General features: G+C 46.0%; 1 protein-coding gene across 3 annotated transcripts in view; it reads left to right on the forward strand.

Annotated features, from left to right (window-relative positions):
- The window catches only part of LOC118086037 (mast cell protease 2-like), a 76,587-nt gene that overhangs the window by 51,058 nt on the left and 13,246 nt on the right, over positions 1–12,283 (forward strand). The gene's annotated exons all lie outside the window — the stretch shown is intronic.

Consider the following 12,283-nt stretch of genomic DNA (forward strand, 5'->3'; position numbering starts at 1 on the left):
CTCCAGGAACTGTTGTCTGAAATCAGCTTAGAAAAATGCAGATTGCAAACTTAAAACTCACATCAGCACAAGGCTATTGCCCCCATGATACCTACTGGGCTACAGTCTTCTCCTAGTAAAGGTAAAGGGACCCCTGACCATTAGGTCCAGTTGTGACCGACTCTGGGGTTGCGGCACTCATCTTGCTGTATTGGCCGAGGGAGCTGGCGTACAGCTTCCAGGTCATGACAAAGCCACTTCTGGTGAACCAGAGCAGCACACGGAAACACCGTTTACCTTCCCGCTTGGAGCAGTACCTGTTTCTCTACTTGCACTTTGACGTGCTTTTGAACTGGTAGGTTGGCAGGAGCTGAGATGGAGTAACGGGAGCTCACCCCCGTCACAGGGATTCGAACCACTGACCTACTGATCAGCAAGCCCATCTGACTTTCACCAGGTACTCTGTTCCTGAAGGTAGAATTCCCTTTATCCCCTTTGTGAAATGAACTATTGAATGATCCCCATGGATTTGTTTACTTCTTTAGTTTGGAAAACCGGTGGCTTGGAATAAATCAGGGAAGACAGAAAGGAAATGAATGGGAATCCTGGTTTGCTGGGGAATCCAGTGGATTCACTGGAGACAAAGGGAATGACTCTGGATTGCATTTGCCACCCAGCAATGGCAGATCACCTCAGTACCCCGTGCTGATTCCTGCCTCTGGTTCATGGATGGTGCCATAATGGCAACACTAGCAAAGGGCACCCACACCCTGAACATAGGAAACATCCCTTGCAGACAACTGCAGTGCCTGGAGACAGACAGTCAAATTGTGACCAGAGGAGGAAGGACCGCTGGGAGGAGAATTTCAGAGAGAAGGAACGCCATAGTGCATCTGCCATGGTGGTTTTGCTCACCTGTTTGGGCCAAGGAGGCGGACAGGAGCAGCAGCAGAAGAGTCTGGCGGAGTCTCCACATCTTGATGCTTGCCAAGGAGGGAGGTGCCTGGCGCTTAACTCTTCAGCCTCTTGACTCCTTAAGCTTTTATTTCCTCCACTCTCTGGACTCCACCTTCCCCAAGAAGCCACAGTCTAGACTTGAGATCTGATAGGCAGGCTTATCGTTTCTCTCTATCCACGTGGCTGATCCCACCACAAACAGCAATCAGATAGTCAGAGGGGGTGATTGGAAAAGAGAAATGGAGTGATCCCAGAATTGGAGACTTTTAAAGCAAAGGTTTATGAAATCAGAGTAATGAAGACAATGTATTCATTAATAAAAAAATCAGAGACCTGCTTTTGGAAATTTCCAGTGGCTGTTACTATATTATTATTATTATTATTATTATTATTATTATTATTATTATTATTATTATTATTAAAATTTGTATACTGTTCTTCTTTCCAACAGGACACTGGATTCCTAACTTTCTGTGGTTACATGGTTGAAAGAGCAATGACTTTTCACTCTTCGCTAACTTACTTGCTAGGAAAACCATTTGTAAGCTCAACTGTGGCGGATTCCTCACAGCGCTCCAGTGGTAATAATAATAATAATAATAATAATAATAATAATAATAATAATAATAATAATAAATTATTTATACCCCGCCCATCTGGCTGAGTCTCCCCAGCCACTCTGTGCGGCTCCCAATTGAATAGTAAAACAATACAGCATTAAATATTAAAAGCTTCCCTAAACAGGGCTGCCTTCAGGTGTCTTTTAAAATTAGGATAGTTGCTTCTTTCCTTGAAATCTGATGGAAGGGCGTTCCACAGGGCGGGTGCTGCTACTGAGAAGGCCCTCTGTCTGGCTCCCTGTAACCTCACTTCTCGCAGGGAAGGAACCGCCAGAAGGTCCTCGGCACTGGATCTCAGTGTCCGGTCTGAATGGTGGGGGTGGAGACACTCCTTCAGGTATACAGGACCAAGGCCGTTTAGGGCTTGAAAGGTCAACACCAAAACTTTGAATTGTTCTCGGAAACGTACTGGGAGCCAGTGTAAATCTCTCAGGTCCGGTGTTATGTGGTCCCGGCGGCCACTCCCAGTCACCAGTCTAGCTGCCGCATTCTGGATTAGTTGCAGTTTCTGGGTCACCTTCAAAGGTTGCTCCACATAGAGCGCACTGTAGTAGTCCAAGCGGGAGATAACCAGAGCATGCACCACTCTGGCTAGACAGTCTGCAGGCAGGTAGGGTCTCAGCCTGCGTACCAGATGGAGCTGATAGACAGCTGCCCTGGACACAGAATTGACCTGCGCCTCCATGGACAGCTGTGAGTCCAAAATGACTCCTAGACTGCGCATCTGGTCCTTCAGGGGCACAGTTACCCCATTCAGGACCAGGGGGTCCTCCACACCTGCCCGCCTCCTGTCCCCCACAAACAGCACTTATGTCTTGTCTGGATTCAACCTCAATCCGTTAACCGCCATCCATCCTCCAACCACCTCCAGGCACTCACACAGGACCTTCACCGCCTTCACTGGTTCTGATTTGAAAGAGAGGTAGAGTTGGGTATCATCCGCATACTGATGAACACCCAGCCCAAACCCCCTGATGATCTCTCCCAGCGGCTGCATATAAATGTTAAAAAGCATGGGTGAGAGGACAGAACCCTGAGGCACCCCACAAGTGAGAGCCCAGAGGTCTGAACACTCATCCCCCACCACTACTTTCTGAACACAACCCAGGAGGAAGGAGCGGGACCACTGTATGGCAGTGAATCCAGCTCCCAGCCCCTCTAGACGGTCCAGAAGGATGTTATGGTCGATGGTGTCAAAAGCCACTGAGAGATCCAGCAGAACTAGGAAACAGCTCTCACCTTTGTCCCTAGCCCGCTGGAGATCATCAACCAGTGCGATCAAGGCAGTTTCAGTCCCATGATGAGGCCTGAAACCCGACTGGAAGGGATCCAAATGGTCCGCTTCTTCCAGGCATGCCTGGAGTTGCTCAGCAACCACTCGCTCAATCACCTTGCCCAAGAATGGTAGATTTGAGACTGGGCGATAGTTGGCCATATTGGCCGCATCTAAATATGGTTTTTTAAGAAGCGGTTTAATAACCACCTCTTTCAGTGGGCCTGGGAAGGCTCCCTCACAGAGGGAAGCATTCACCACCCCACAGAGCCCATCACTCAGCCTTTCCCGGCTTGCTTTTACTAGCCAGGATGGGCAAGGATCAAGGAGACAGGTGGTCAGTTTCACTCGTCCAAGCAGCCTGTCCACATCCTCGGAGGTAACAGATTGAAATTGATTCCATGCAGACAGAGCTCCAGCACTCTCCCACCCCGGCCCTGCTCCCACGGTGGTGTCTACCTCCTTCCGAATCTGAGCGACTTTGTCTGCAAAACACGTTGCAAAACCGTTGCAGGAGATCTTGGAGTCTTTACAAGGCCCTGAAAGTGAAGGTAGTTCTGTTAAATTGCGAACCACCTGAAAGAGTCTCCTGCTACTATTTTCTGCAGAGGCAATAGAGGCAGTGAATTCTTCACCGTCGCCATCGGCACTTGGTAGGCTCGACATTGAGCTCTAGCCCGTGTCTGGTCTGATTCAGAGTGAGTTTTCCGCAGCCAGCAATTGTTTCATCACCCTCAGATCCGTGGAAAACCACAGGGCTGCCCGGGCTCCATGCAATCGGAGAGGGTGCTTCGGAGCCAGACAGTCAATGTTGTTGTTGTTGTTTAGTCGTTTAGTCGTGTCCGACTCTTCGTGACCCCATGGACCAGAGCACGCCAGGCACTCCTGTCTTGCACTGCCTCCTGCAGTTTGGTCAAACTCATGTTCGTAGCTTCGAGAACACTGTCCAACCATCTTGTCCTCTGTCGTCCCCTTCTCCTTGTGCCCTCCATCTTTCCCAGCATCAAGGTCTTTTCCAAGGATTCTTCTCTTCTCATGAGGTGGCCAAAGTATTGGAGCCTCAGCTTCACGATCTGTCCTTCCAGGGAGCACTCAGGGCTGATTTCCTTAAGAATGGATAGGTTTGATCTTCTAGCAGTCCATGGGACTCTCAAGAGTCTCCTCCAGCACCATAATTCAAAAGCATCAATTCTTCGGCGATCAGCCTTCTTTATGGTCCAGCTCTCACTTCCATATATCACTACTGGGAAAACCATAGCTTTAACTATACGGACCTTTGTCGGCAAGGTGATGTCTCTGCTTTTTAAGATGCTGTCTAGGTTTGTCATTGCTTTTCTCCCAAGAAGCAGGCGTCTTTTAATTTCGTGACTGCTGTCACCATCTGCAGTGATCAAGGAGCCCAAGAAAGTAAAATCTCTCACTGCCTCCATTTCTTCCCCTTCTATTTGCCAGGAGGTGATGGGACCAGTGGCCATGATCTTGGTTTTTTTGATGTTGAGCTTCAGACCATATTTTGCGCTCTCCTCTTTCACCCTCATTAAAAGGTTCTTTAATTCCTCCTCACTTTCTGCCATCAAGGTTGTGTCATCTGCATATCTGAGGTTGTTGATATTTCTTCCGGCAATCTTAATTCCGGCTTGGGATTCATCTAGTCCAGCCTTTCGCATGATGAATTCTGCATACAAGTTAAATAAGCAGGGAGACAATATACAACCTTGTCGTACTCCTTTCCCAATTCTGAACCAATCAGTTGTTCCATATCCAGTTCTAACTGTAGCTTCTTGTCCCACATAGAGATTTCTCAGGAGACAGATGAGGTGATCAGGCACTCCCATTTCTTTAAGAACTTGCCATAGTTTGCTGTGGTCGACACAGTCAAAGGCTTTTGCATAGTCAATGAAGCAGAAGTAGACGTTTTTCTGGAACTCTCTAGCTTTCTCCATAATCCAGCGCATGTTTGCTATTTGGTCTCTGGTTCCTCTGCCCTTTCGAAATCCAGCTTGCACTTCTGGGAGTTCTCGATCCACATACTGCCTAAGCCTGCCTTGTAGAATTTTAAGCATAACCTTGCTAGCGTGTGAAATGAGCGCAATTGTGCGGTAGTTGGAGCATTCTTTGGCACTGCCCTTCTTTGGAATTGGGATGTAGACTGATCTTCTCCAATCCTCTGGCCATTGCTGAGTTTTCCAAACTTGCTGGCATATTGGGTGTAGCACCTTAACAGCATCATCTTTTAAGATTTTAAATAGTTCAGCTGGAATATCATCACTTCCACTGGCCTTGTTATTAGCAGTGCTTTCTAAGGCCCATTTGACTTCACTCTCCAAGATGTCTGGCTCAAGGTCAGCAACCACACTACCTGGGGTGTACGAGACCTCCATATCTTTCTGGTATAATTCCTCTGTGTATTCTTGCCACCTCTTCTTGATGTCTTCTGCTTCTGTTAGGTCCTTACCACTTTTGTCCTTGATTATGGTAATCTTTGTACGAAATGCTCCTTTCATATCTCCAATTTTCTTGAACAGATCTCTGGTTTTCCCCATTCTATTGTTTTCCTCTATTTCTTTGCATTGCTCATTTAAGAAGACCCTCTTGTCTCTCCTTGCTGTTTTTTGGAAATCTGCATTCAGTTTCCTGTATCTTTCCCTATCTCCCTTGCATTTTGCTTGCCTCCTCTCCTCCGCTATTTGTAAGGCCTCGTTGGATAGCCATTTTGCTTTCTTGCATTTCCTTTTCCTTGGGATGGTTTTCGTTGCTGCCTCCTGTATAATGTTACGAGCCTCCATCCATAGTTCTTCAGGCACTCTGTCCACCAAATCTAAATCCTTAAACCTGTTCCTCACTTCCACTGTGTATTCATAAGGGATTTGATCCAGATTGTATCTTACTGGCCCAGTGGTTTTTCCTACTTTCTTCAGTTTAAGCTGGAATTTTGCTATAAGAAGCTGATGATCTGAGTTACAGTCAGCTCCAGGTCTTGTTTTTGCTGACTGTATAGAGCTTCTCCATCTTTGGCTGCAGAGAATATAATCAATCTGATTTCGATGCTGCCCATTTGGTGATATCCATGTGTAGAGTCTTCTCTTGTGTTGTTGGAAGAGAGTGTTTGTGATGACCAGCTTGTTCTCTTGACAGAACTCTATTAGCCTTTGCCCTGCTTCATTTTGAACTCCCAGGCCAAACTTGCCAGTTGTTCCTTTTATCTCTTGATTCCCTACTTTAGCATTCCAATCCCCTGTAATGAGAAGAACATCCTTCTTTGGTGTCATTTCTAGAAGGTGTTGTAGGTCTTCATAGAATTGGTCAATTTCACTTTCTTCAGCACCGGTAGTTGGTGCATAATAGCCCTGTCAATAGCCCTGGTTAATAGCCCTGTCAATAGCCAGTCAATAGCCCTGGTTAACAGACAGTCAATAGCCCTGGTTAACTCCATATTCCAACGGGTCACCAGGGAATCAGCTGAAAGGCCATCAACATGGGATAAGGCATCCCCTATCGCTCCCTGGAAACCATTTGGATCCATTAAGTGGCGGGGGCCCTCCCTGATTTTTAACAGTGATGGTTATAGACTCCTAGAATTGCACAGTTTGTGTCGTTTGGTTCTGTTGGGGCCATATAAGGAGACTGGGGAAAGTAGAAGCAGAGTGAACCCGGAATTAGCAGAGCTGCCCATCCCTTTCTGGGGCTGATGGGAGCTGCAGAATAACATCTGGAGGGCCATAGGTTCCTAACTTGTCAACAAATGGGATGATGGCAGTCAAAACAGCATGAAGCATTTCTCACTTGCTGTGCTTGTAGCTCTTGTGCTGCCCCTTGTGGAACTCAGCAGGGAGCAGGATGGGGAGGAAACTGGGATGAGCTGCCTCTCTGCCTGATCAACTTTTGGGCTCCCTGATTTACGCCCCATCCGTTGCAAGGGGCAGCAGCCGCCAGTAAAATCTTTGATATGGGGAGAGAGCCTTTAGCTTGGTGGTAGATCCCCTGCTTTGCATGCAGAAGGTCACTGTTTAAAATGCCCTTTAAGTGGTTCATAGAATCTTAGAGTTGGAAGGTATCCTCTCAGTCTCCTCTTTTCCAGGCTAAACATACCGAGCGCCTTCAATCGCTTAGTTTCTGGACCCTTGATCATCTTGGTTGCCCTCCTCTTCAAACCTTCCAGCTCATCAAATTGTGGTGCCCAGAACTGGACACAGTGTTCCAAGTCTGGTCTGACTAACGCAGAATTTCCGCTATGACTTTCCTTGATCTGGACATTTGACTTCTGTTGACACAGCCTGTTGTTGTTGTTGTTGTTTAGTCGTTTAGTTGTGTCCGACTCTTCGTGACCCCATGGACCATAGCACGCCAGGCACTCCTGTCTTGCACTGCCTCCCGCAGTTTGGTCAAACTCATGTTCGTAGCTTCGAGAACACTGTCCAACCATCTCATCCTCTGTTGTCCCCTTCTCCTTGTGCCCTCAATCTTTCCCAACATCAGGGTATTTTCCAAGGATTCTTCTCTTCTCATGAGGTGGCCAAAGTATTGGAGCCTCAGCTTCACGATCTATCCTTCCAGGGAGCACTCAGGGCTGATTTCCTTAAGAATGGATAGGTTTGATCTTCTTGCAGTCCATGGGACTCTCAAGAGTCTCCTCCAGCACCATAATTCAAAAGCATCAATTCTTCAGCGATCAGCCTTCTTTATGGTCCAGCTCTCACTTCCATACATCACTACTGGGAAAACCATAGCTTTAACTATACGGACCTTTGTAGGCAAGGTGATGTCTCTGCTTTTTAAGATGCTGTCTAGGTTTGTCATTGCTTTTCTCCCAAGAAGCAGGCGTCTTTAAATTTCGTGACTGCTGTCACCATCTGCAGTGATCAAGGAGCCTAAGAAAGTAAAATCTCTCACTGCCTCCATTTCTTCCCCTTCTATTTGCCAGGAGGTGATGATCTTGGTTTTTCTGATGTTGAGCTTCAGACCATATTTTGCGCTCTCCTCTTTCACCCTCATTAAAAGGTTCTTTAATTCCTCCTCACTTTCTGCCATCAAGGTTGTGTATCTGCATATCTGAGGTTGTTGATATTTCTTCCAGCAATCTGAATTCCGGCTTGGGATTCATCTAGTCCAGCCTTTCGCATGATGAATTCTGCATATAAGTTTAATAAGCAGGGAGACAATATACAACCTTGTCGTACTCCTTTCCCAATTTTGAACCAATCAGTTGTTCAATATCCAGTTCTAACTGTAGCTTCTTGTCCCACATAGATATTTCTCAGGAGACAGATGAGGTGATCAGGCACTCCCATTTCTTTAAGAACTTGCCATAGTTTGCTGTGGTCGACACAGTCAAAGGCTTTTGCATAGTCAATGAAGCAGAAGTAGACGTTTTTCTGGAACTCTCTAGCTTTCTCCATAATCCAGCGCATGTTTGCTATTTGGTCTCTGGTTCCTCTGCCCCTTCGAAATCCAGCTTGCACTTCTGGGAGTTCTCGGTCCACATACTGCCTAAGCCTGCCTTGTAGAATTTTAAGCATAACCTTGCTAGCGTGTGAAATGAGCGCAATTGGGCGGTAGTTGGAGCATTCTTTGGCACTGCCCTTCTTTGGAATTGGGATGTAGACTGATCTTCTCCAATCCTCTGGCCATTGCTGAGTTTTCCAAACTTGCTGGCATATTGGGTGTAGCACCTTAACAGCATCATCTTTTAAAATTTTAAATAGTTCAGCTGCAATATCATCACTTCCACTGGCCTTGTTATTAGCAGTGCTTTCTAAGGCCCATTTGACTTCACTCTCCAAGATGTCTGGCTCAAGGTCAGCAACCACACTACCTGGGGTGTACGAGACCTCCATATCTTTCTGGTATAATTCCTCTGTGTATTCTTGCCACCTTGATGTCTTCTGCTTCTGTTAGGTCCTTACCACTTTTGTCCTTGATTATGGTAATCTTTGCACGAAATGTTCCTTTCATATCTCCAATTCTCTTGAACAGATATCTGGTTTTCCCCATTCTATTGTTTTCCTCTATTTCTTTGCAGTGCTCATTTAAGAAGACCCTCTTGTCTCTCCTTTCTATTTTTTGGAAATCTGCATTCAGTTTCCTGTATCTTTCCCTATCTCCCTTGCATTTTGCTTGCCTCCTCTCCTCTGCTATCTGTAAGGCCTCGTTGGACAGCCATTTTGCTTTCTTGCATTTCCTTTTCCTTGGGATGGTTTTCGTTGCTGCCTCCTGTATAATGTTACGAGCCTCCATCCATAGTTCTTCAGGCACTCTGTCCACCTAAATCCTTAAACCTGTTCCTCACTTCCACTGTGTATTCATAAGGGATTTGACTTAGATTGTATCTTACTGGCCCAGTGGTTTTTCCCACTTTCTTCATTTTAAGCTGGAATTTTGCTATAAGAAGCTGATGATCTGAGTTACAGTCAGCTCCAGGTCTTGCTTTTGCTGACTGTATAGAGCTTCTCCATCTTTGGCTGCAGAGAATATAATCAATCTGATTTCGATGCTGTCCATTTGGTGATATCCATGTGTAGAGTCGTCTCTTGTATTGTTGGAAGAGAGTGTTTGTGATGACCAGCTTGTTCTCTTGACAGAACTCTATTAGCCTTTGCCCTGCTTCATTTTGAACTCCAAGGCCAAACTTGCCAGTTGTTCCTTTTATCTCTTGATTCCCTACTTTAGCATTCCAATCCCCTGTAATGAGAAGAACATCCTTCTTTGGTGTCATTTCTAGAAGGTGTTGTAAGTCTTCATAGAATTGGTCAATTTCACTTTCTTCAGCACCGGTAGTTGGTGCATAAACTTGGATTATTGTATTGTTAAAAGGTCTGCCTTGGATTCGTTTCGAGATCATTCTGTCATTTTTGAGATTGCATCCCATTACATCTTTTGCCACTCTTCTGTTGACTATGAGGGCCACTCCATTTCTTCTACGGGATTCTTGCCCACAGTAGTAGATATGATAGTCATCCGAACTGAATTCGCCCATTCCCTTCCATTTTAGTTCACTGATGCCCAGGATGTCAATATTTATTCTTGCCATCTCATTTTTGACCACATCCAGCTTACCATTATCCATGGTTCTTACATTCCAGGTTCCTATGCAATATTTTTCTTTACAGCATCGGACTTTCCTTTCGCTTCCAGGCATATCCGCAACTGAGCGACCTTTCGGCTTTGGCCCAGCCGCTTCATCAGCTCTGAATCTACTTGTACTTGTCCTCCGCTCTTCCTCAGTAGCATGTTGGACGCCTTCTGACCTGAGGGGCTCATCTTCCAGCGTCATAACTTTTATATGCCTGTTGTCTTTGTCCATGGAGTTTTCTTGGCAGGGATACTGGAGTGGCTTGCCAGTTCCTTCTCCAGGTGGATCACGTTTAGTCAAAACTCTCCACTATGACCTGTCCATCTTGGGTGGCCCTGCATGGCATAGCTCATAGCTTCTCTGAGTTATTCAAGCCCCTTCGCCACGACAAGGCATTGATCCATGAAGGGGTGACACAGCCTAGAATAGCATTAACTTTTTTTGATGCTGCATCACACTGTTGACTCATGTTCAGCTTGTGGTCCACCAAGACCGCTACATCTGTTTCACATGTACAGTGGTACCTTGGGTTACAAACAGTCCTGTTTACAAACGATTCAGGTTAAGAACTCCGCAAGCCCGAAAGTATCTGCTCCGGTTTGCAAACTTGCCCCGGAATAAGACCGCTTTCCACTGCTGGGGGAGGGCTTTGGCTGTGGCAAGGCCTATGGGAAAGCGCACCTCGGTATAAGAACGTTTCGGGTTAAGAACAGACTTCCGAAATGAATTAAATTCGTAACCCGAGCTATCACTGTACTGCTAGTAAACCAGATGTCCCCGATCCTATATTTGTGCATCTGAATCCAGGCTCTCATCAATCCTTGACATTTAAAAAGACCACATGAATTCAGAGCAGAACCACCACCACCTCGGGTCTTTAAATCCAAAAAATAGCAAAAGAGGCTCCCTATGAAATGAGATTTGGGTCTCTCCAAACTGGATATGCTATTGTGGATTGAAATTGCGACCTTGTGCAATGCAAAGCAGCTCTTCCCCAAGGAAAAAGCAAGGAGAGTAAAGTAGAGCAGAATAATAGGATCACAGAATCTGGTCCAACCTCCACTCAGTGTCATTTAGCTGGGTTTGTGACTAAACCCTGTTAGTAAATCCTCCAGCCTTATAAAACTCACATCAGCATAAGGCTATGACCCCCATGATACCTGCAGAGCTATGTTCTTCCCCTAGTGTTCACCCCCAAATCTGACTTTCACCAGGTACTCTGTTCCTGAAGGTTGAATCCCCAATTTCCCCTTCCGAAATGAGCCATTGAATGATCCCCATGAATATGTCCACTTCTTTTCTTTTGGAAAACCGGTGGCTTGCAATAAATCAGGGAAGACAGAAGGGGAATGAATGGGAATCCTGGTTCGCTGGGGAATCCAGCGGATTCACTGGAGACAAAGGGGATGACTCTGGATTGGATTTGCCACCCAGCAATGGCAGATCACCTCAGTACCCCGTGCTGATTCCTGCCTCTGGTTCATGGATGGTGCCATTACGGAAACACTAGCCAAGGGCACCCACACCCTGAATATAGGGGACATCCTTTGCAGATGACCACAGTGCCTGGAGACAGACTTGAGATCTGATAGGCAGGCTTATCATTTCTCTCTATCCACGTGGCTGATTCCACCACGAACAGCAATCAGATAGTCAGATGGGGAGACTGGAAAAAATGAGAAATTGAGTGATCCCGGAATTGGAGACTTCTTAAGCAGAAGTTTATGAAATCAGAGTAATGAAGACAATGTATTCCTTAAAACAAAATCAGAAACCAGCTTTTGGACATTTCAAGTGGCTGTTACTATTACTGTTGTCGTTGTTGTTTAGTCGTTTAGTCATGTCCGGCTCTTCGTGACCCCATGGACCATAGTACGCCAGGCACTCCTGTCTTCCACTGCCTCCCGCAGTTTGGTCAGACCCATGTTCGTAGGTTCGAGAACACTGTCCAACCATCTCGTCCTCTGTCGTCCCCTTCTCCTTGTGCCCTCCATCTTTCCCAACATCAGGGTCTTTTCCAGGGAGTCTTCCATGAGGTGGCCAAAGTATTGGAGCCTCAGCTTCAGGATCTGTCCTTCCAGTGAGCACTCACTATTATTATCTTACTATTATTATTACTATTATTATCTTACTATTATTATTTATTACTATATTACTATTATTATCTTACTATTATTATTTATTAATATTGTATACAGTGCTGCCCTTCTTTCCAACAGGACACTGGATTCCTACCGGTTTCTATGACTGCTAAGAGACTTTCCAGTCTGCCTGGAAACTGATTAAAAGACCAGAGCTGGTGGTTGTGGTCCTGTGCTGAATTCATATGGTCTTAAATGCCATGGATTGATGAGAGCCTGGATTCAGAAACACACACCCCACAAC

This window comes from Zootoca vivipara, chromosome 6 (genome assembly GCF_965207765.1).
Source record: "Zootoca vivipara chromosome 6, rZooViv2.hap1.1, whole genome shotgun sequence".
Lineage (NCBI taxonomy): Eukaryota > Metazoa > Chordata > Lepidosauria > Squamata > Lacertidae > Zootoca > Zootoca vivipara.